This window comes from Quercus suber, unplaced genomic scaffold (assembly GCF_002906115.3).
Source record: "Quercus suber isolate HL8 unplaced genomic scaffold, Cork oak 2.0 scaffold_967, whole genome shotgun sequence".
Classification (NCBI taxonomy): domain Eukaryota; kingdom Viridiplantae; phylum Streptophyta; class Magnoliopsida; order Fagales; family Fagaceae; genus Quercus; species Quercus suber.
In genome coordinates, this window is record NW_027070387.1 from 166,364 (window position 1) to 187,654 (window position 21,291).

A 21,291-nucleotide genomic window follows, 5' to 3' on the forward strand; every position below is an offset into this window, starting at 1 on the left:
AGTGGTCTGTGTGATGCGGGACTCCTCAACGATGGCAGTTGCAGGTCCGGAACCCAAGGACGATGGCTGAAAGGCGTTGAAGGTTCTACGGCGAAAGGCTGCGATAGCGGTTGTGATGGCGGAAGCGATGTTGAGAATAGAGTGACACCAATAAAGACAAGATTGCTAAGTAAAGGTTAGAGCAGTGGCTCTGATACCATGTTAGAAATACTGAATGTAATAGTATTATATTTCTTGGTGAAAGAATATATATGAGTGTCTTTATATAAGAGGCATATGAGTGTAGTACAAGTAAGAGTGTAGTACAAGAATGTGTGCTATACAAATAATCTAGTTGGGCCTAAAGCCCACAACACTATACACGTTAACATGAACGATTGCTATCATTTAGTGTTTAGGATTGACCGCTTTAATTAATTGCATTAATTTGTAGCACTGTTTGCTTGGTGGGCATCACTGGTGTCTTCGCTCCACTTCTTGAGGAGAACGTGTTTCGAGGGTTTTTTATGGTGTCCCTAAGTAAGTGGCATGGTTCCCTCTTTGTTTCTCCATCTAAATATTATGTTGTCATTTTAATGTTGCACAAAAACTTAGTGTTTGAAAGCTGACAGTTTATTCTATGCCTAGCATTATCGATCATTTATTTGCACACACCACTCCTAAAATCACGCATGATATTTAGTAACAAACTCGAGAGGTCAGTGCTTATATGTGCACTATATATTGAAATTCTTCTTCTGAAATTTTTAACTTGATATATTGTAAGGTTGCATTTTATGTTTGCACACACGCATAGAGTTTTCAGCATCTCTTGTGTATATGTGTGTGTGTGTGTATATATATATATATATATATTTTTTGATAGGTAGCTTTTCTTGTACACTATCGGTGACTCTTAGTCTTGACCAACAAAAATATATTTGTGTGCAAACCTTTTTCTTTTAAATGTAGTTTTAAGTTGTTTGCTCTTGTTAATTTGTAGGGCCCTTGTAGATCAGTTGGAAGGCACCAAAGAGGAGGAACATAAAAAGTATCGCGGCATGGTGGTAGAATATATTATGGTACATGGATTTTGAAAGAAATAAAACTTTTATTCATGACTTTTCCCCCTTTTTTGTTGAGAAAATTGATCTCACACCCTTTCTCCATTATATGGTGTTTTTAACCATATTTAGTATTTTCTGAAAAACTATTTGTTATTTATAAGTCAATTAACCATATGTTATTTATTCTTCCATAAGTAAATGGACTGCAGTAATTAGTGGATTTTGAGCTCTAATAAGCATAGAGGGGCTGAGAATTTATTCTAATTATAATTGGACTTTCTATTGATTGTTCTGAGTTGTCTCCTTTTGAGCAATAATCAGATTCTCAATTATGGGAAGTTAACTGTCGTGGAGTTTAAAACTAGCTTTTTGAAATCATTGTTTGAGTGGTCCCAAACCATAGGCATTAGTGATTGGCATTCTATTATAGATTTTATTGATTCCCTTTCTTTTCATTTATAATGATTGGAGCTTGTAATCTTAATACTGCGTTCACATCTAGTGTGCATCAAAGTACTTTCTCTCTTTATTACTTGTAGGAAAATATAAGCTTGATATATTGTATTATAATGTAAAAATACTATTCAGGAACTGAACTGAAAACGTGATAGAACTCAGCAAAAACATGGGAGACCAATCTTCCTGAAACTTAACTAGTGACCTCAAAGAGAGTATATGTAACTTTTGATACCTGACATGATGAAAGTTTCTATTTATGCACCATATTTTCTTCTGTCAAAATCTTTTTGTGATAACTTTTTTAGCTGGAAGAATTTTGAAACATAGAAATACCAGGTGGAGTTTTTTACATTTCTATGACTTTTTTTTTTCTTTGATAAATACATTTCTATGACATTGTTGACTTATGCTAATTTGCTATATGCTCATGTACGAATACACTTTGTGCAGAACATGTCGCATCGCTGGTACATTCTGCTTATTTGAATTAACAACCTTGGTGTCTCTGAATTTTATGACACTGTTACTTTTGTCCATAACAAATTGTGAAAATTCAGAAATAAAAAGCATCAGGTTGCTGGATTTACAAAAGAAAAAAGGGTGATGACATTTACAAACATTTTCTATGCATGCTATTCTAGTAAAACTCCCATTGAAGTAGAAAATATTTGAAATATATAGATCCCCTGAACTCAAATTAATATATTGGGGCCAGCTAACAATAGTGCCAATTGTATAGGGATGTCCATATGGTTCTCATTTCTCAGTAGATTGATAGTGTTATAAATAAAAAATGATCATAATGATATCTATGCTTGGTTATTTTTCAACTATAGGTTTGAACTTTTGCTATAAAATCTTGAATGAACTATATCTAACTTGTTAATACTCATTGAGATCTCTATCTGCATGGTTTCCTTGTCTGGAAATGTATGAGCTAAAACATGAAATCCCTCTTGAGCTTCCATTTTATCGAATGTAAACATCAATGTATGTTGTGGCACACACCAATGCTAGCATTTGTATATGCATATCACAAATTTCTATTATGTTACTTGTGTGTGTGTGTTCTATTCTTACCCTAAAAAAATGATGAGAAAATTTATATTTGTGTATCAGCTTTGATCTTAAGCATGTATAATATTGTAAATTTCAACTGTTGCAGGGCATGCCAAAGAACATTGTTATTGGCTCTTACGTTTGGGTTGGAGATCCAGAATTAGTTTGGATTGATGGACAAATAATAAATGTAAATGGAGAGAAAGCTGAGATTCAAACTAGTAACGGGAAGACGGTAAGTTGAGTTCATGAGATGTTAAATAATCTTCCCAAGCTAACAGGCATTCAATCTTAAGATCGTCTAGTTCAGTTTTCTATGATTACAATGTTCTTCCAATCTGTTATTCTCTGCATTCAAGAATTTTTGAGATTTGAACTCCCTTCGCATTTTCAATTTTAGAGTGGTCATTTTCTGTTTTCAAATATTTCCCAAAAAAAAAAAAGGGAACATAGAGTAAAAGAGGAATTAAAAATAGTTGAAAACCTCGTCACATTTCCAGTGAATAGGCTATTCGGAAAACATTTTCTTGCAAATATCTTCTTGCAGTATGTTTATTTTATATGTCAAGAGAGTAGGCTATAGTATATGAGAAGGACCAGGCATGTCCTTATCTTCCTGGAAGTATGAGCTTTAAATTGTTTGCAAATATCATGACCTTATGTGAAGGATCTTTCCTTGAAGTGGCTTTTTAATTGGCACATTATTTTCATGTGATTGAATAAGAACAATAAACAAGGTCATGACAATGTGGAAATATTATGTAGTACTTATAACTATTTAGAAACATGTCATTGCCAGGTCTAATTTTCTGAAATCCAATTAGTTTAACAATGTTAGAAAGTTAAATTACTCTTTTTGTGCATATAGGACATCTAAAGATTTCTCTTTCCATTTCTTTTTCTTTGTTCTAATCGTAATCTGGATGAAGATTATTGGATACTAAGAATCTTGTGGCATTTGAAACATCTCAACTATCTCATTGATAACCTTTAATCTAGAATTACAATTATTCAGACACTACAAGTCACTCTCTTCTTATAGAGGTAAATAATATTTGAGTTTTCATTTCTTTGAAAGTTTCACAGTTTTACATACTATTGAGGTATTTAGTTTGATCAATCATGTTGTTGAGGGTTTAATAAATATGTTTGTAGCTTCATGATTTCTGACCTTCTAGCTATTTAGGAGTTATTATTATTATTATTATTATATTAATTTTGTGACTAAATTCAAAATTTTGGAACTTAAAGAGTAAGACACATATTTTTGTAACCTTTTCATTTCACAATAAGATTATAAGATTTCACCAGAAGACTAAAATGTGTTAAATTACTGGACTAATCATAAGGGAAATACCGTAACAATTCTATGCCCATGTTATTAGCTGGCGATACATGGACACTTCAAATGTATTCCTTATATAATAAAGCTCTCTATGTTCTTAAATTTCTTACAAGACTTAGTGAGCCTAATCTTGTTAGTGAATGGAGAAGTTCTAATTCATATAGTTTTCTTAGTTTTAATATATTCATTCTTCTTCACGATTCTGTTCTTATAGGATTTTTTATCATCCAATCCTTATTGTTTTTAGTGTCTTGCAGTAACTAATAAGGCTTTTTTTAAACTTATAGGAGTTTTTGAAAGGAAATGTATTTATTTTCATAATTTTACTATTTTTTTTTTTATTTGTTTGCACTGCAAAGGGGACTCCTTGTGTTATGTCTTCATCCTGTTACCGTATTTGTGTTTTATTGATTTTGTAAGCTGACTTTTTTCTTTACATCTTGCTTTGATTTCAACCAGGTTGTTGCAAATTTGTCAAAATTACATCCCAAAGATATGGAAAATCCTGAAGGTGGAGTTGATGATATGATTAAGCTAGAATATTTGCATGAGCCTGGAGTGCTGCATAATTTGGCAACTAGATTCAAGATCAATGAAATTTATTTAAGATTAACTCGGTTTCAGTTTTATTTCTTTTAATGTTCACTACTGTAAGAGAATTATTAAATGCAGATTTGGGTGGCTCTGTTATAATACTTTTGACATAATGGCAGACTTATACTGGAAACATTCTTATTGCTATCAATCCATTCCAAAGACTCTCACACTTGTATGATGCTTCCATGATGAAACGTTACAAAGGAGCGCCATTTGGAGAACTCAGCCCTCATGTTTTTACAATTGCTGATGTTGCGTATAGGTAAACTTTTGTTTATTTTACATTCTACATTGTCTACTTAAAAGATTGTATTTGTGTTTTATTGATTTTGTAAGCTGACTTTTTTCTTTACATCTTGCTTTGATTTCAACCAGGTTGTTGCAAATTTGTCAAAATTACATCCCAAAGATATGGAAAATCCTGAAGGTGGAGTTGATGACATGATTAAGCTAGAAAATTTGCATGAGCCTGGAGTGCTGCATAATTTGGCAACTAGATTTAAGATCAATGAAATTTATGTAAGATTAATTCAGTTTCAGTTTTATTTCTTTTAATGTTCACTATTGTAAGAGAATTATTAAATGCAGATTTGGGTGGCTCTGTTATAATACTTTTGACATAATGGCAGACTTATACTGGAAACATTCTTATTGCTATCAATCCATTCCAAAGACTCTCACACTTGTATGATGCTTCCATGATGAAACGTTACAAAGGAGCGCCATTTGGAGAACTCAGCCCTCATGTTTTTACAATTGCTGATGTTGCGTATAGGTAAACTTTTGTTTATTTTACATTCCACATTGTCTACTTAAAAGATGATGCAGTTTGTCTTCTGAACTGCTTAACTTTGAATCAGGGAAATGATTAATGAGGGGAAAAGCAACTCTATTCTGGTTAGTGGTGAAAGTGGGGCTGGTAAGACAGAAACCACCAAACTGCTTATGCGTTACCTTGCCTATTTAGGTGGCCATACTGCAGCAGAAGGACGGACTGTTGAACGACAAGTTTTAGAAGTAAGCTGGATGATCTAACCCTACCTTACAGTAGCTGAGGTCGAGAATATATATATATATATATATTTTTTTTTTTTTTGGCATCAAGAGTTAAGTAGATGCCTTTACACATGGCATTCAAAGTCAGAAGTCTGAAAACACATGGGCTGTATGAATAAGACAAACATGCCCATAAAAGCCAAAGACAATATGGTGTAGGTGTATTGAAGATTTTGGTCAATTTGAATCTAAAATATTTCTGATTGGAATCAATGAAAGAAAATATGCAAGAGGTATAATTGGTGATAAAATACCGATTGAACCAAAAGTTTAAGTGATTAGAAAATGATGAATTTAATCATTTAACCAATTTTCTACCAATTGGAATTTGATCAAGTAGAAACCTTAACCTTAATTGAATAAAGTTAGTTAGGAGCCTAAAGTCACTAAATCTTTCATTTAAATGGATGTTAAGTTACTTATGATATTATTTTGTGATTCAATAGTATCTTAGAATGTCTGAAGATGGTGCAGCAGTGAAAAATTTTGTTCTGCTGAGTCTTCCAATATAAATCATAAGCAAATTTTACATTCAATGTTTGCATTCTATAGTAGAACGCTAAGGGTTTCACTCTATAATATTTGATGACTTGTATTCCTTTGAAAGCTGTAACAATTATAAGCTTATCTTTCTGTGATAATGTATATATATATATATATATATATTTTTTATCATGAATACCTCTGGTATACTAGAGTGGCACTAATTTAATACCTTGTTTTAAAAGATAAAAAGGTTACTCTTTTGTGATCATTACTTAGTTTTGGGTGTGGCTCCATTAAGTAGAAGTTAAATGTATTCCAAAATTTAGATAATATCTTAAGATATGACGCTTTTGTCGCTTTGAGTATGACAAAAATAAACTGAAAAAGAGACTTAAACCAGACTTATATGGCTACAAATAGCATCTTCAACTGCTAGGACCATACAATACATTATCAGAATTCCTATTATGACCATATTGTGGGATGAAAGACAACTTCAGAAAATAATTTGCAGGTCGCAAACACTGCATGCTTTTGCAGAAACAGCTACTAGTATGCTCGTGACATTGGACAAAACCAAAACGATGCAACAACAAATTAAACAACAGAAAAATAAAATTTATCAAAAAATAAACAACAAAAAAATAAAGGATAGACAATCTAGGAGTTATCACCAAGCAGGAGAGAACCTTTAGGAATTAGCACCTAGGTTGGCTGGAGTCGGCACCTAACCATTGGAAGAATTCCAAGATAAATTTTGTTATCAACCAAACTGTGTTACAATAATATGTGTATAATTTATTAAGAAAACCTAATTCAAAATGACTTGGCAAATCCCAACAAATGGTAACTTACAGATGCCTCTACCTCATTATGTTGAAGGAAAAGGAGAATTAAGGAATAATGACATCGCTTATACTTGGCAGCCAACAAATGACCAGCACGGTGTTTTAAGGCCTGGCAGCCACTTTCCTTTGGTGGTGTCATGAGCCTTACACGTAGGAATATTTACAAGGTTTTTAATGCTTTGAGATATATCAGGAGTTCGATTTGGATCCACTTCTGCATTTCCTATAGTTATGGTATACTGTTATTACTAAAATTAAATAAGCACTTCCTCTTATAGTAGATGGCTGCTTGTTTTGGTTCTGAAATATAAGATGTAATTGGTTTTTTGGATCTTATCATGATGAAGAACATTACAATAGTGTGCGGTTAAAGGAAGACCCTTGTGATGGTCCAGCTAGGCCAATCATTATCAAGGTTTATGCTTGATTTTGAAGAAATTCAATACACAGTAAAGAAAGAAGAAAACAGAGAGTGAGAGAAGAGAGAGAGAGAGAGAACCAAGAGGTTGAAGAAGATTCAATTAACCAAGAGAATGATTTTACAATCTTCAATACATAATCTGAGTAAGGATACTTCTATTTATACAGTACTATCATCACTAAGACTGAATAGCTTAAGATCCTAATTTCACGGATCAGTTCCTGTGAATTCTGGAACTATAACTGCTCCTCTAACTTTCCCTCCAAAGGTAATGACTATTTGAACACACAGCCACATGCCACCGTTTCTGTGTTGATGAATTAAGTCCTTAGCTTAAGTCCAAAACGGTGCGTTCCATAGATTAATGAAACGATGCGTATTGACTTTAAGACAAAAGTGAGACATTGTGTGTGGAAGCTTTATTACTGTGTTGAGACTGTTCTTCAACATCCCCCCTCAAACGAATGGGGGAGGAATCCACCAGAAGTTTGGAACGAATATGGAGGAATGGAGGAGCTAATAAAGGCTTGGTAAACACATCCGCAAAATTGTCTTTTCCTGAAATAAAACCAACACAGAGATCCTTACGAAGGACCTTTTCGCGTATGAAATGATAGTCAACTTCCAAATGCTTGGTTCTGGAGTGGAACACTAGATTTGCAGAGAGAGCAATAGCAGAAATGTTATCACACCAGATAACAAGCACATAAGGAAGGAATAGCTTGAATTGCTTGAAAAGAATGCGAAGCCATGATAGTTCAGCAGCAGAGGTTGCCAAAGCCCTGTACTCAGTCTCTGTGGAGGAGTGAGATACAGTGGATTGCTTCTTTGTAGACCAGGAAATTGGATTAGGACCAAGAAAAACCAATATGCCAGTAGTGGAGCGTCTATCAATAGGGTCCCCTGCCCAATCCGCATCAAAGAAGGCAGTTAATGTCAAGGGACCTGGAGAGAAACAAATGCCATGATTCAAGGTGCCTCTAACATATCTCAGAACCCGTTTTGCAGCATCCAGATGTGTAGAGGTAGGCTTACTCATAAACTGGCAAAGTTGTTGAACATTGAAGGCCAAATCAGGCCTGGTGAAGGTGAGGTACTGGAGAGCACCCACTAGACTTTTGTACTCAGTGGGATCAGACAAAGCAACACCAGTGTGAGGAACCAAACGAGTGGCTGGGCAGTAAGGAGTCTTGACAGGTTTAGAATTAGACATACTGAACATGTGCAAGATGTCAAAAGCATATTTGGACTGAGTGAGAGTGATGCCATACTTAGTGGGAGAAATTTGATTGCCCAAGAAGTAGCTGAGAGGCCCTAAATCTTTAAGCTCAAACACATGACTAAGGGCAGCAATGAAAGAAGAGATTTGGTTAGAATTGTTGCCTGTAACAATTATATCATCCACATAGAGTAACAGGTAAATGATAGTTCCTGAAGAATGAAAAATGAAGAGGGAGCTGTTAACCATGGAAGTAGTGAACCCCAAGTGAAGAAGATGAAATGTAAATCTCTCAAACCAAGCTCTAGGAGCTTGTTTGAGACCATATAAGGATTTATGGAATTTGCACACATGGGAAGGATGAAGAAAGTCTACATAATCAGGAGGCTGAGTCATGTATACATCCTCTTTAAGAAGTCCATGCAAGAAGGCATTAGATACATCAAGCTACCTTAAACTCTAATTGCAACTCACTGCAATAGCCAGAATAAGCCTTACTGTAGCAGGTTTTATAATAGGACTAAATGTCTCATGATAATCAATCCCAGCTTGTTGATGAAACCCTTTAGCTACCAACCTGGCTTTGTATCTTGAAATAGAGCCATCACTGTGCAGTTTAAGTTTGAAGACCCACTTGTAGCCAACAAGATTAACATTGGGAGGTGCTGGGACTAAGGACCAAGTTTGCTGTCTTTATAAAGCTTGGAACTCAGCATCCATAACTTCACACCACTTGGGATATTGATTGGCAATCTTGTATGTAGAAGGCTCAGTAAATGTGTAATCCAGGACAACCTTGTAGCATAACTTGGATTTAGGCTTAGAGATACCACTTTTAGATCTAGTCTGCATAGAATGCTGGTTAACTGGAGGCTGTAATGTTGAGATAGATGCAGTAGCAGGGACTGAGAGATGTAGTGCATCAGTAGCAGCCTCAAAAGGGGCTGAGGTCAAAATGGTAGACTGTGGACTAGGAACAAGAGGGTCAAGATGTGAAAGAGAGGTATTGGATGGAGAGACATGTGTGGAAGATGGTGGTGAGGAAAGGTTAAAGGAGATAGGATGAGGGCCTAGAATGGAGGAGTGATTAGTAGAGTGGAAAAATAATTGATTGGATAACCAAGTGGGATTAGGAAAGACAGAAGATAGGGTAGTAGAGGTCTGAGAAGCAGTGATGGAAGAAAAGGGAAATTTTGATTCATCAAAGATAACATGTCTTGAGGTATATAAGTGTTTAGTTTCAAGATCAAGACACGGATAACCTTTGGTACCTACTGGATAACCAAGAAATATACATTCCTTGGTTCTAGGTGCCAGTTTGTGAGGAGTGCAAGTCCTAAGATTAGGATAGCATGCACACCCAAACACTTTTAATTAAGGGATATCAGGTTAGGAAGTATACAGAACAAACCAAGGAGAAAGAAAGTGAAGTACAGATGTGGGCATCAAATTGATTGGTGTAACAGCAGTGAGGACAGCATAAGACCAATAGGAAGAAGGCATTTTGGCTTGTGATAAAAGAGTAATGGTTGTTTCAATGAGGTGCCTATGCTTCCTCTCAACCAGTCCATTTTGTTAGGGAGTGTAGGGACAAGAAAGATGATGAATAATGCCATTTTGTAAAAGGAAAGTCTTAAATTCAGTAGAGGTGTATTCACCTCCTCCATCTGATCTAAAGAATTTGATTTTTTTGCAGAAAATTGGTTCTCAATCATAGCTTTAAAATAAACAAACTTGGTAAAGACTTTTGACTTAGATTTTAACAAATAGATCCAGGTAAACCTGGTGTAATGATTAATGAACAAGACATAGTATTTAAAACCATTAACTGAACACATTGGAGCAGGACCCCATAGATCAGAATGAATGAGTTCAAACGGATTAAATGCATTAAACTGTGAAGTAGGAAAGGGTAAATTGTGCATCTTTCCATACAAACAATGAGTACAAGAATTTTCAACAGCAGTACACTTATTGAAATGAAATTTGGCATTTGGAAACAAATGATGAAGAACTTGATCAGAAGGGTGACCAAGCCTTAAGTGCCAAAGGGTTTTATTGAAAACAGAACTACTAGACACCCTATTACAAGATTTTGAGGACAACGAGAGATGTGCAGCCTTGTGAGGATAAATTGGGTAAACACCATCCTCACTCCTGCCTTGGTAAAGTATTTTCCCCGTGGCCAAAGCCTGAATTGAAATAATGTTTTCATCAAAATAACAGAAACATTTATTGTCATGACAAATTTTATGAACCGAGGCAAGATTGGATGCAATAGAGGGGACTCTAAGAACATTGTTTAAGTGGAGTGTGGATTGAGAAAGAGGAAGAGAAGTATTACCTAAGTGTGTGATGGGGAGGTTTTGTCCATTGCCCACAGTAATTTGATCTTGACCATGGTAAGGTTTGGGGAAGTTTAGATGGTGCAGACTTGATGTCATATGATCTATTGCAGCACTATCAGCAAGCCAAGGTTGATCTTGAGTAACATAAGCATTTGATGCTGTAGCCATAGCTGCAAGCTTGGTAGGAGGATGCTTTCCCTGGTAAGCATAGTCCATTTTGTGGTAGCAATCAAGTGCTGAGTGACCAACCTTCCAACTGATCTGACAAATTGGTCTTTCTGACCTAGCTCCATTAGAATTAGGCTGAGATTGATGAAACTGATTAAATTGATTGAATTGAGAGGATTGGTAAGATGAGCCTCTTCCACCTCTGCCACCTTGATTGTTATAGCTACCTCTTCCCCTTCCTCTATTGGGAGAAGGATTAAACCCATTGTTGTTAGGTTTTAGAGTAGTTGCTGCTATCATAGCAAAAATAATGTCTTTTACCTCAGAACCTTCATTGAGAGACTATTCCTCTACATTGAGCATGGTGGAGAGTTCATCAAAACTCAAAAGAGTACTCCTGGTTCTTATAGCTGATCTGAAGGCATGATACTCCTTAGGGAGTCCTTTGAGAGTAATGTGAAGCAATTCTTCATCATCCACAATTACTCTCACAGCTAGCAACTTATCCCTAACCACCTTGATTTTCTGCAGATATACATCCATAGACTCAGCTCCTTTCTTGAGATTATGAAGCTCGCCTTTAAGGTTCATCACATGTGACCTTGAAATGGAGGAGAATCTGTTCTCCAAGACCTTCCAAACTTCTAAGGCTGAAGAACACCCTACAGTGAGTGCAAGAATGGAAGGAATCAAGGTTGAGCTCACGAATGTTAATAAAGCCTTTTCCTTTGATTTGCATATCAAATAATCTGGACTCACCATAGTAGTAGATGAACCAGAAAGATATTTGAGAAATTTCTCAGGAACCAATTGTGGTTCTTCGATCAATTCAAACAGAGAGTAGGTTTCGAGCACCATTGTAATCTGATGTTTCCAGACTATATAGTTTGTATTGTCCAGCTTTATGGTCATCATGTTGGCCATATTGGAGAGAAGAAGAAGTGGTTGATTGAGTATATTCACAGAAAAATTGGAAGTTGATGAAGATGTTGACAAAGAGGCCATTGTTGAAGTTGTTGTTGCCATTCCTTCACTAACAATCGGCTCTGATACCATGAAGAAATTCAATACACAGTAAAGAAAGAAGAAAACAGAGAGTGAGAGAAGAGAGAGAGAGAGAGAGAGAACCAAGAGGTTGAAGAAGATTCAATTAACCAAGAGAATGATTTTACAATCTTCAATACATAATCTGAGTAAGGATACTTCTATTTATACAGTAGTATCATCACTAAGACTGAATAGCTTAAGATCCTAATTTCACAGATCAGTTCCCATGAATTCTGGAACTATAACTGCTCCTCTAACTTACTTTCCCTCCAAAGGTAACGACTATTTGAACACACAGCCACACGACACTGTCTCTGTGTTGATGAATTAAGTCCTTAGCTTAAGTCCAAAACGGTGCGTTCCATAGATTAATGAAACGATGCATATTGACTTTAAGACATAAGTGAGACATTGTGTGTGGAAGCTTTATTACTGTGTTGACTGTGTTGAGACTGTTCTTCAACAGATTTTCCCCCCTTTTTTCTAAATACAGCTTATCACTACAACCGCAATTTATACATGAGTTTGAACATATACTGGTGCAATATCCTGATAATTTATAGTTTGTGAAAGGCGGATGCTGATCTTTCAGCAGCAGCTAGCCCATCAACCAAAAGCTGCAGCAAGGAGGTCTAAAGAAGGAACTGGTGTGGATAATATTCATGCTGGATCCATAAAAATGCTAATGGCTGGAAGTGGATTTGAAAATGCTGAAAAAGTCAAACAGGTGATAATTGGCTGCCTGTTTTCCTCCCTCCCCACCCCCCCCCCCTTTTTTCTTTGTACAACTCCACTTTCTGTCAATGCTTATATCTTCTTTTTTTTTTTTTCTTTTTTTTTTTTTGAGGAAATCTCAATGCTGATACCTTAAACTTGAGATCAATGGTATCCTTGCACTGCATGGAGGTTTTGATGTGTTATCTTATTTTTGTTGTTCTCATCCGAGGTTTTAGGACAAGTATATGGTGATGTTGATGCCGCAATAGAGTTTCTGATAGCAGAACAAGGACCAGAACAGTACCCAGTGCAAACTGGTACATGTCCTGATCAAGTAGATACTTCTTATGGTAATGTCCGGTCAGTACTTTTTCTCTTCCTGGATAATTTTAGGAGGGGTTACTGATAAAAAATTCTGTTTACTTTTGTTGATTCTTTTAATCATATTCTTATGGTTGTCATAATTTGTAAGTTAAGGAATCCAATACTCTATTTGTAGCTGTCAAATCCTATTGATACTGACAACAAGCTTCACATGTGATTTTTTCCTTTCCTGATTTATTTTTCGAAAATCTTAATTTGTAACTGACGAATATTTTTGGCCTGGCTCAGTTGCATTATACTAATATTGCCACAGATTAGTTAGCTGTATGCTGAATTAGTGGTCCCTGCTGTAAAGCTCTTTAAAGCTCGGTATTTTACTTTGTGTTAACCTCAATAGCCTGGATAGAATCTCACTCTGTGCAACTGACACAGATATGTGGTTACGATTATTTATGTCAAGATTCAAATTGCTTGACTGGTGCATCATTTGCAACATTCTAAGAGAGAAACTTGTGCTGCTGGAAAAGGAAAAGAGTAGTAAGAAAGAAATAAATAGGCAACATTTGCACAATGACTTCATATATCCTATTGAAAATGCAGGAATTTGCTATTTATATGAAGAAAATATTTCATGTGTGCAGGCCTTAGGTCAAGATCAACTTAGAGCTTTGTTAGATATGACAAGAGGAATTGATGCTAGCTTAATTTTGGTATATATGATGGTGACACTTCTCAGAAGGAGAGGACATGGCTGCGTGAGAATAGCTAGACCGGTGATTTAGTAAGTTCTGGTTGGCTCATACATCCATGGAAAAACACTTATTTGTCTCCCCCCCCCCCCCCTCTCTCTCTCTCTCTCTCTCCCTCAAACATTAAAATTTGCTGTCTCAAAATTGAAAACTAGCTCCTTAAGAGTAAATCTCAACCAAACAATTTAGTACCAATAATAAAAACTAAATAAATATATTAAAAACATTTTGAATTTGATACAAAAAGCAAACCCCAAAAAATAAAACATCTGGCCCGTTATTCAACCCATGGACCTTCAAATACTAACAAAATCCCAATCACAGTAAAAACGATCCTGTTGTTGGTGTGTGACTTCGGTTTGGCTACAGTCGAAATAGAAATCATTTGTATCTCTCTCTTTCCCTGTCACTTTTAGTCTTGTGTTCTTTTGTTTTTTCTTTTGTTTGTACTTCGTGTGCAGTTATAATGGCTTACCCTTGTACATCAGAACCACCTAAATGAATGATGTACTGTGGCTACACTCGAAATAGAAATCATTTGTATCTCTTTCTCTTTCTCTCTCACTTTTAGTCCTGTTTTCCTTTTTCTTTCTTTTTATGTATTGTACTTCATGCGCTATTATAATGTCTTACCGTTCGTCGTACATCAGAACTGGCTGAAAGAATGATGTTACTATGGCTGTATTCAAAACGCTGGGTTGCTTTTAGGTTTTTGTTTTAACTTTAACTAGTCGCTAAATTGACTATGAAAAAAAAAATCCAGCAATGAGTAAAAAATTTAAATTTAGGCAAAAACATTATTTTGGTCCCTATATTTTAGAGTCACAATTAATTTAGTCCTTACATTTTAGTAACAGTCAATTTGGTTCATGCTATTTTGAGTTCACATTCAATTTGGTTCCTACCGTCAACTCACTAACAGAAAATGCGTACATAGCAAATGATATACACTACTGGCACACATGAATATATAATTAATGCCATGTAAAAGATGTAGACCAATTAAAGATTGTCACGTCAATTAAAAAAGCACAATAAGCTCTAACTCAGCTAATCTAAGTTTTCAACCCAAACAAATTTCACTTCTCCCATGACCCAAACAACCCTGTCCATTACCTGTCAAAGCAACCCATTCTCATCCACTTTATCTTTATCTTCATTGCTACGCTGCTTGCCACCGGTGCTGATATCTCCACAACTCGGCAACTTTCTTGGCGGCGCCTCCGAATCATCCTGCACCCACGCCGTCAAAAGATCCGGGAACACATCACGGTCCACAAACTCTAGGTCTCACTCCCTCAAAAGTTTTATTTATGGACACTTTTCTATGATCACTTAATGAATTTTTAGTGTATCAAAATGTGGGAATAATCCTTTAAATGACTTTTGCATGTTATGAGTTTATAATTTTTTGGACTCTTTTCTACAATACTTATGTGTTTATCTCATTCTTATTCTCGTATTTAACTAGTAACAACAATAAATTTGTATATACGTATCAATATGTCGATATAAGATAAACCTATATAAATGATTTTATTAGTAAATGTTCGTTACTCTTCAAATTTCAAAATGGCACCTCCTTCACCTCTTTAGAACTGCTGTGATGGATGATGTGATCTAGGTGAAATTATAAGCCCACTTGATAGTGGGTTCCATAGGTCGATCCAACATAGCAAAATTTCAAATCTAAAGGGAAAATGATTTGAATGTCCACACGTCCACTCTGATCTGAAACAGACTTCTAAAGTCAGTTGGTGGCCAGCGACGTAGCGATGAAGATGAAGATGAAGGTTGAGTTTGATTGACAAGTGATGAATAGGGCTATTTAGGTCATGGGTGAAGTGGGATCTTTCTGGGGTTGAAAACTCAGATTAGGCTAATTAGCTGAGTTGTAGCTTACTACGTTTTTTTAATTGATGTGGCAATTTTTAATTGGTCCAAATCTTCTACATTACATTAATTACATATTTAAGTGTGCTAACAATACACACTGTTTGGCATGTAAGCATTTTTTGTTAGTAAGTTAACGGTAATGACCAAATTAAGTATGAGTTGAAAATAATAGAGACCAAATTAACTGAAACCAAAATGTAAGAACCAAAATAGTGTTTTCGCCTTAAATTTATCTTATTATAGTCATAAGAGTAGTTTTAGGACCATATTATTTTACAACTTTTTGCCACAACTTTGACGTGGCAGTGGTAGAATGTTGTTTATGCACGAAAAATTATTTATTATAAAATCTAAGAAATTTAGAAATAGAAAATTGGGTTAATAATATGCATATTATAGATATTTTGCTAATTAGTATTTTCTTTTTAAAATGAAGAAATATTTAACTTCTATACTTTTCTCAATCCTACTTAGTCGTACTAATAACAATATAGACAATTTAAAATATGAAACAATATTAAAATTATAATACCTAATTCCATTATCTTTTATGTTGAATCCAAACAAATAATCAATCAACCAAAAATCATAGCTTTAATTAAGAAAACAAAAAATCACATAAACCAAAATAAAAAGCATTTAAGGTAAAGAATTAAGATCAACCTACTGAGACACAAATACCAAAAACCCCAAAACTTAAAACTTCCAAATTTATAAAATCCCCAAATTCTACTTCAAAACCAAATAAAACCCTTCAAATTCAACAAATTTATATATAACATACCAAATAAAAATTTATTCCTAGGCTGGAAGACATAGGTTGTAGCTTTGATTTTTCTTCGAAGAAATAGAGATGCTTCATATGCCATATGCAATATAAAATAACTAGTAGAAATTTCAACCAAAAACCAAATCCATGAAAACAATGTCAATATAAATATGGAGATTAACCCAAATACTCAAAAGAAAATCAATTCTAAACATAATAAAGAATAAGATAGAAAGAAAAACTCAGGCACATTCGAAGGACATAAAAGATCAAATTTATTAATAACAATATAAACAAATATCCACATATTTTGAATTGAAATTCATTAATAATAACAATATAAAAAAATTTGACATAAAATTCATTAATCAAAGAAGCAATCACCTTTCATCCCGATGGAAGGACCCTATTTTCTAGTTGGAAGATAGTTTGAAGATTTGGAATGTCAATGTCATATAGTTTAATGAAATTGTATGAAGATGGTACCTAAACATCACATACATACATACATACTTGGAAATTGTAGGTTTACTCATAGGAGTCGTTAATTTGTCATGATGCTGTTGATATGGGATGGTCAACACTTGGTGACCAATGCATTAATGACGGAAAACTCCTGGCTTACTCATACTATCACAATTCTGTTGGAGTTTGGGTAGCAAATGTATCGGTGCTTTTTGATCAAGACCAAACGGCCCCTTAACCTTCACAACCCCACATTGCAGATATATCAGCACAATTCTTAAATCAAATAGAAGACCAGTTCGGCGAGGGAGATCCATCTCATATTGCAAACAACCATAAAGCTATGGCATGTATTTCTTTTCCTATTAGATATTATTTATCAACGAATAGCTCCTAATTTTAGTGGGCCCAAAAGTGTGTAAAAGCTTGAAAATTAAAAACAAGAAATTCCAAAAGCATGAGTTTAGCTGTTAGAGAGACATGTTCTACAATCTTCTTTCCTACTAGACCTCTTTATTATAGTGTGAGCAGCACTTGGTTAACATTGCATACTGGACTCCCTAAACCCCTAAACAAAAGACCCAAAAAATTGAAGCCACAAATTAGAAACACATACCCACGGTGGTAGACTTGGCTTGGCAGTAGGTTGAGGGGCTGTAGTGGCACCGTTCAATTTGGAGTTTGGACTGAGGCTTTGTTTTCTCCATCTGGTTTATATGGTTGGGTTGTTGAAGGATACTTAAGATTTGATTTCTCCATAAGGTTTATATATATATATATATATGATAATGATGAGTTTGAGTTTAAGTTGGACTTATTAGAAAGATAGAATTTTACTCCTTGTTAAGTTTGAACAAAACAAAAATAATTTTATTTTTAAAAAATGATAATAATTTATTTTTTTAATATTGTGCTGACGTGGAAAATTGTAAGAGTTTCAAAGATTTCAGTTTTATATATATAGATAATATATATATATATATATGATATATTTGCAATATTTTTTTAGCTTTATTTATTTAATGAACAATATTTTTTTAGTTATAAATCTATAATATATTATTATATATATGATGGTGTTAGTGAGTTAATTAATGTTATATATAATATACAGTACTTTAGACTTTGGTGCTCTCACCCTTATATATATATATATATATAATAAATTTGTTATATATCTAGTTTACAGTTTTTCTATATTTATGTATCAAAATGTGGCTAATTTATGTTTGGGGGAGGGGGGGAGTCATCCATAATTCTTATATATATTATAAGAGAAAATGTTAAAAATTTAGAAATTATTGTTCAATCTTCAATTCCGAAAGAAGCTCAAAGATGTGAAACAAGGATGATTAGAAAATTTAGGTCATAATCAATTATTACGAATGATTTTAATACAATGAAAGAACATATGACAGGGACGGAACTACACTTGGGCTGAGGGGGGCCACGTCCCCCTTAGATTTTGAAAAATTAACTAGTAGTATACATAGACTATACAAAAATTCTAACTTTTGACCCTAAATTGTATATACTTGCCCCCTCCCCAAATATTTTTACAAATTGACCCATGAAATTTCCCAAATTGTTTTAATCAAACCATCCCTTTGCTGTGTTGCCTCAAAAATATCAAGAAAATCCATCAGACAAACCAACAAAACAATTCATAAACCTAGATAATTAAAATAACCTTAAGCCAATCACAAATCCAGTATAGAAAAAAATACCAAGAAGTTAAGTACAAATGACAAATCCTTAGCAAAATAATCCTTTAGTGTTGCACCACCTCCAACATCTTCTTCTCTGGCTGGCTGCATCTTTGTTGCTTTCTTCTTCTTCTATTTTTTTTTTTCCTAACTCCACAACGTTCANTAAGTATAATTTAAAATAACTTTGCCCCTCTTTTATCACTTTTTAGATAGTTTTTTTTGTTATTATTTTATATTATGAATCATTCATAATAAATCATATCAATACTTGTGAAAAAAAAAATTATGAAAAATTTTATTTTCTTAAAGCGAGAATTTCTTTTTCCTTTCATGCATAATCCAACATTTCATATAGTAATAGTAATTAATTAAGGCTGCCTTTTCATCATCACCTCGTTTCTTAATGTGGACAATTTCTGCGTTTTGGCCTTTTGATGACACATTAACCCCAGTTTCAAATGGCACAGCAAGAAAAACTTTCCAAAGGTAGGCAATGTTTGACTGTTTGTATAATGATATGACAAATTTTATGGTTAAGAACTTAATTGAATAATAATCTATAGTAAGAATTCATACTTACTCAACTACGTGTCATATAAATGTAAATATTTTACTTAAAAATGTAAACTTTTCATATAATAAATTCGAATAAATATTTTTGTATTTTCTAAGTTGAGGTATATGAATTTGTATATAAATATAACTATCACATAATTAGAGTATAATTAGGACACTTGGCACGGAATTAGAATGTATAAAAGAATTTTTATAACCAAACCCCTATTTCATATACCAAGTAACATTTCAGACAAGTAGGAGAACAACAATTGATACGTATACTGTTCAAGGCCTTTAAAACAAGAAAATTTATCATTTGTAGAAAAATAAACATAAAAGTGAAAAGGGAAGGTGAAAAAATAAATAAATAAATAAAATAAAAAATAAAAACTTACCAGTTCCGAACAAAGGCCACGACGAAAGGGAGGATCGTCGAGAAATGGGAATCAGCGTCGCGAATGGGAATCGAAATCGTCGAGATCTTCTCGAATGGGAATCGTCGAAACCGTTGAGATCGTCGCGAATAGGAATCGTCGAGAACGGGATCGTCGTGAATGGGTTCGGCGAAAGGGATCGTCGTGAATGGGAACGGCGTTGGGATTGTTGCGAATGGCGTCGCGAATGGGTTCGGCACTGGGATCGTCGCGAATGTGAAGCGCCACCGGTCAGAGCAGAATATGAATCGTCGCGATCGGAAGCGAGCTGAAGCTTCGCCGGTGTCGCGATGGGAACGGTGACGGTTTGGCGACGAAATGGCAACGGTTTGGCGACGGTAACGGTTTGGCAACGGTTCAGTGAAGCGTCGCGATCTATCGGCGACGCCTCAGCGTCGCGATCTATCGGCTCCGACGGCGACACTTCAAGCGTCGCGATCGGCGGCTACTTGAGAGAGTGCGAGGGAGAGCTTTTGGTCTGGGTTTCTTCTCTTTTTTTGGTCTGGGTTTCTCAGCGTTTTTTGAGCTTTTGTGTGAGTTTTTTGTTCTGCTGAGTGGGTGAGTTTTTTGTGCTGCTGTGTGGGTTGGGTTATTTATAGTTAGTCTTTAGCGACGAAACCATTTCGTCGCTAAAGACCACTTTTAGTGACGAAACTGAAATTCGTCACTAAAAGTGGGAAATAGTGACGAAATATCAGTTTCGTTGCTAAAAGTGGTCTTTAGCGACGAAAAATTTCGTCGCTATTGCCCACTTTTAGCGACGAATTTCTGTTTCGTCACAAGAGGATGCAGAATTTTTACACTTTTAGCGACGAATTTTATTTTCGTCACTAAAGAGATCATATTTTGTTCAGATTTTTAGCGACGAAATTCAACTTTCGTCACTGTAGCATACTTTTAGTGACGAATTACGATTTCGTCACTAAAAACATTTAAGTGCAAAATCATTGTTATTTTTAGTGACGAATAATTTTCGTCACTAATTCTTCCTTATAGTGACGAAATGATTTTCGTCACTAATACTATCACAGCAATACCTACAGTGACGAAATATTTCGTCACTAAAAATTTCAACTTTTAGTGACGAAATATTTCGTCACTATAACTTAATTAAAATTGCGCCAAAAATTCCCTCCACTGGCGCCTATTTTTTTGTTCACAATAGCGACGAAATTTATTTTTCGTCGCTAAATGTAATAATTTTTTTTACTTTTAGTGACGAAATTCATATTTCGTCACTAAAGCTGTATTTTTAGCGACGAAAGATATTTCCTCACTAATTTCCGTCGCTAAAAATACATTTTGTTGTAGTGTGGGGTCTCCACATAAATTTAGACACATAGCGCAAAATTGGATTCTAATTTCAAATTCTGATTAAACTTTCTTTAAACTTTTCCTATTAATATATATATAGATAGATAGATAAATAAGGCAATGCACCATAATAAATTTTAATTTTGGTGTTAAGAAAGAAATAGAAATTTTTGGTTGTTTAGCCATTTGAAAGATTAGGTATATTGATAATCTATTGTGTAGAATATTGGGCTGCAAAAATTAAAGTATCAAAACAA

The 21,291-nt window shown here is 34.6% G+C and overlaps 1 pseudogene; it reads left to right on the forward strand.

Moving 5' to 3' along the window:
* The first annotated feature begins 759 nt into the window (after positions 1-759).
* On the forward strand, positions 760-13,176 carry LOC136065434 (uncharacterized; annotated as a pseudogene).
* Positions 13,177-21,291: the final 8,115 nt, after the last annotated feature.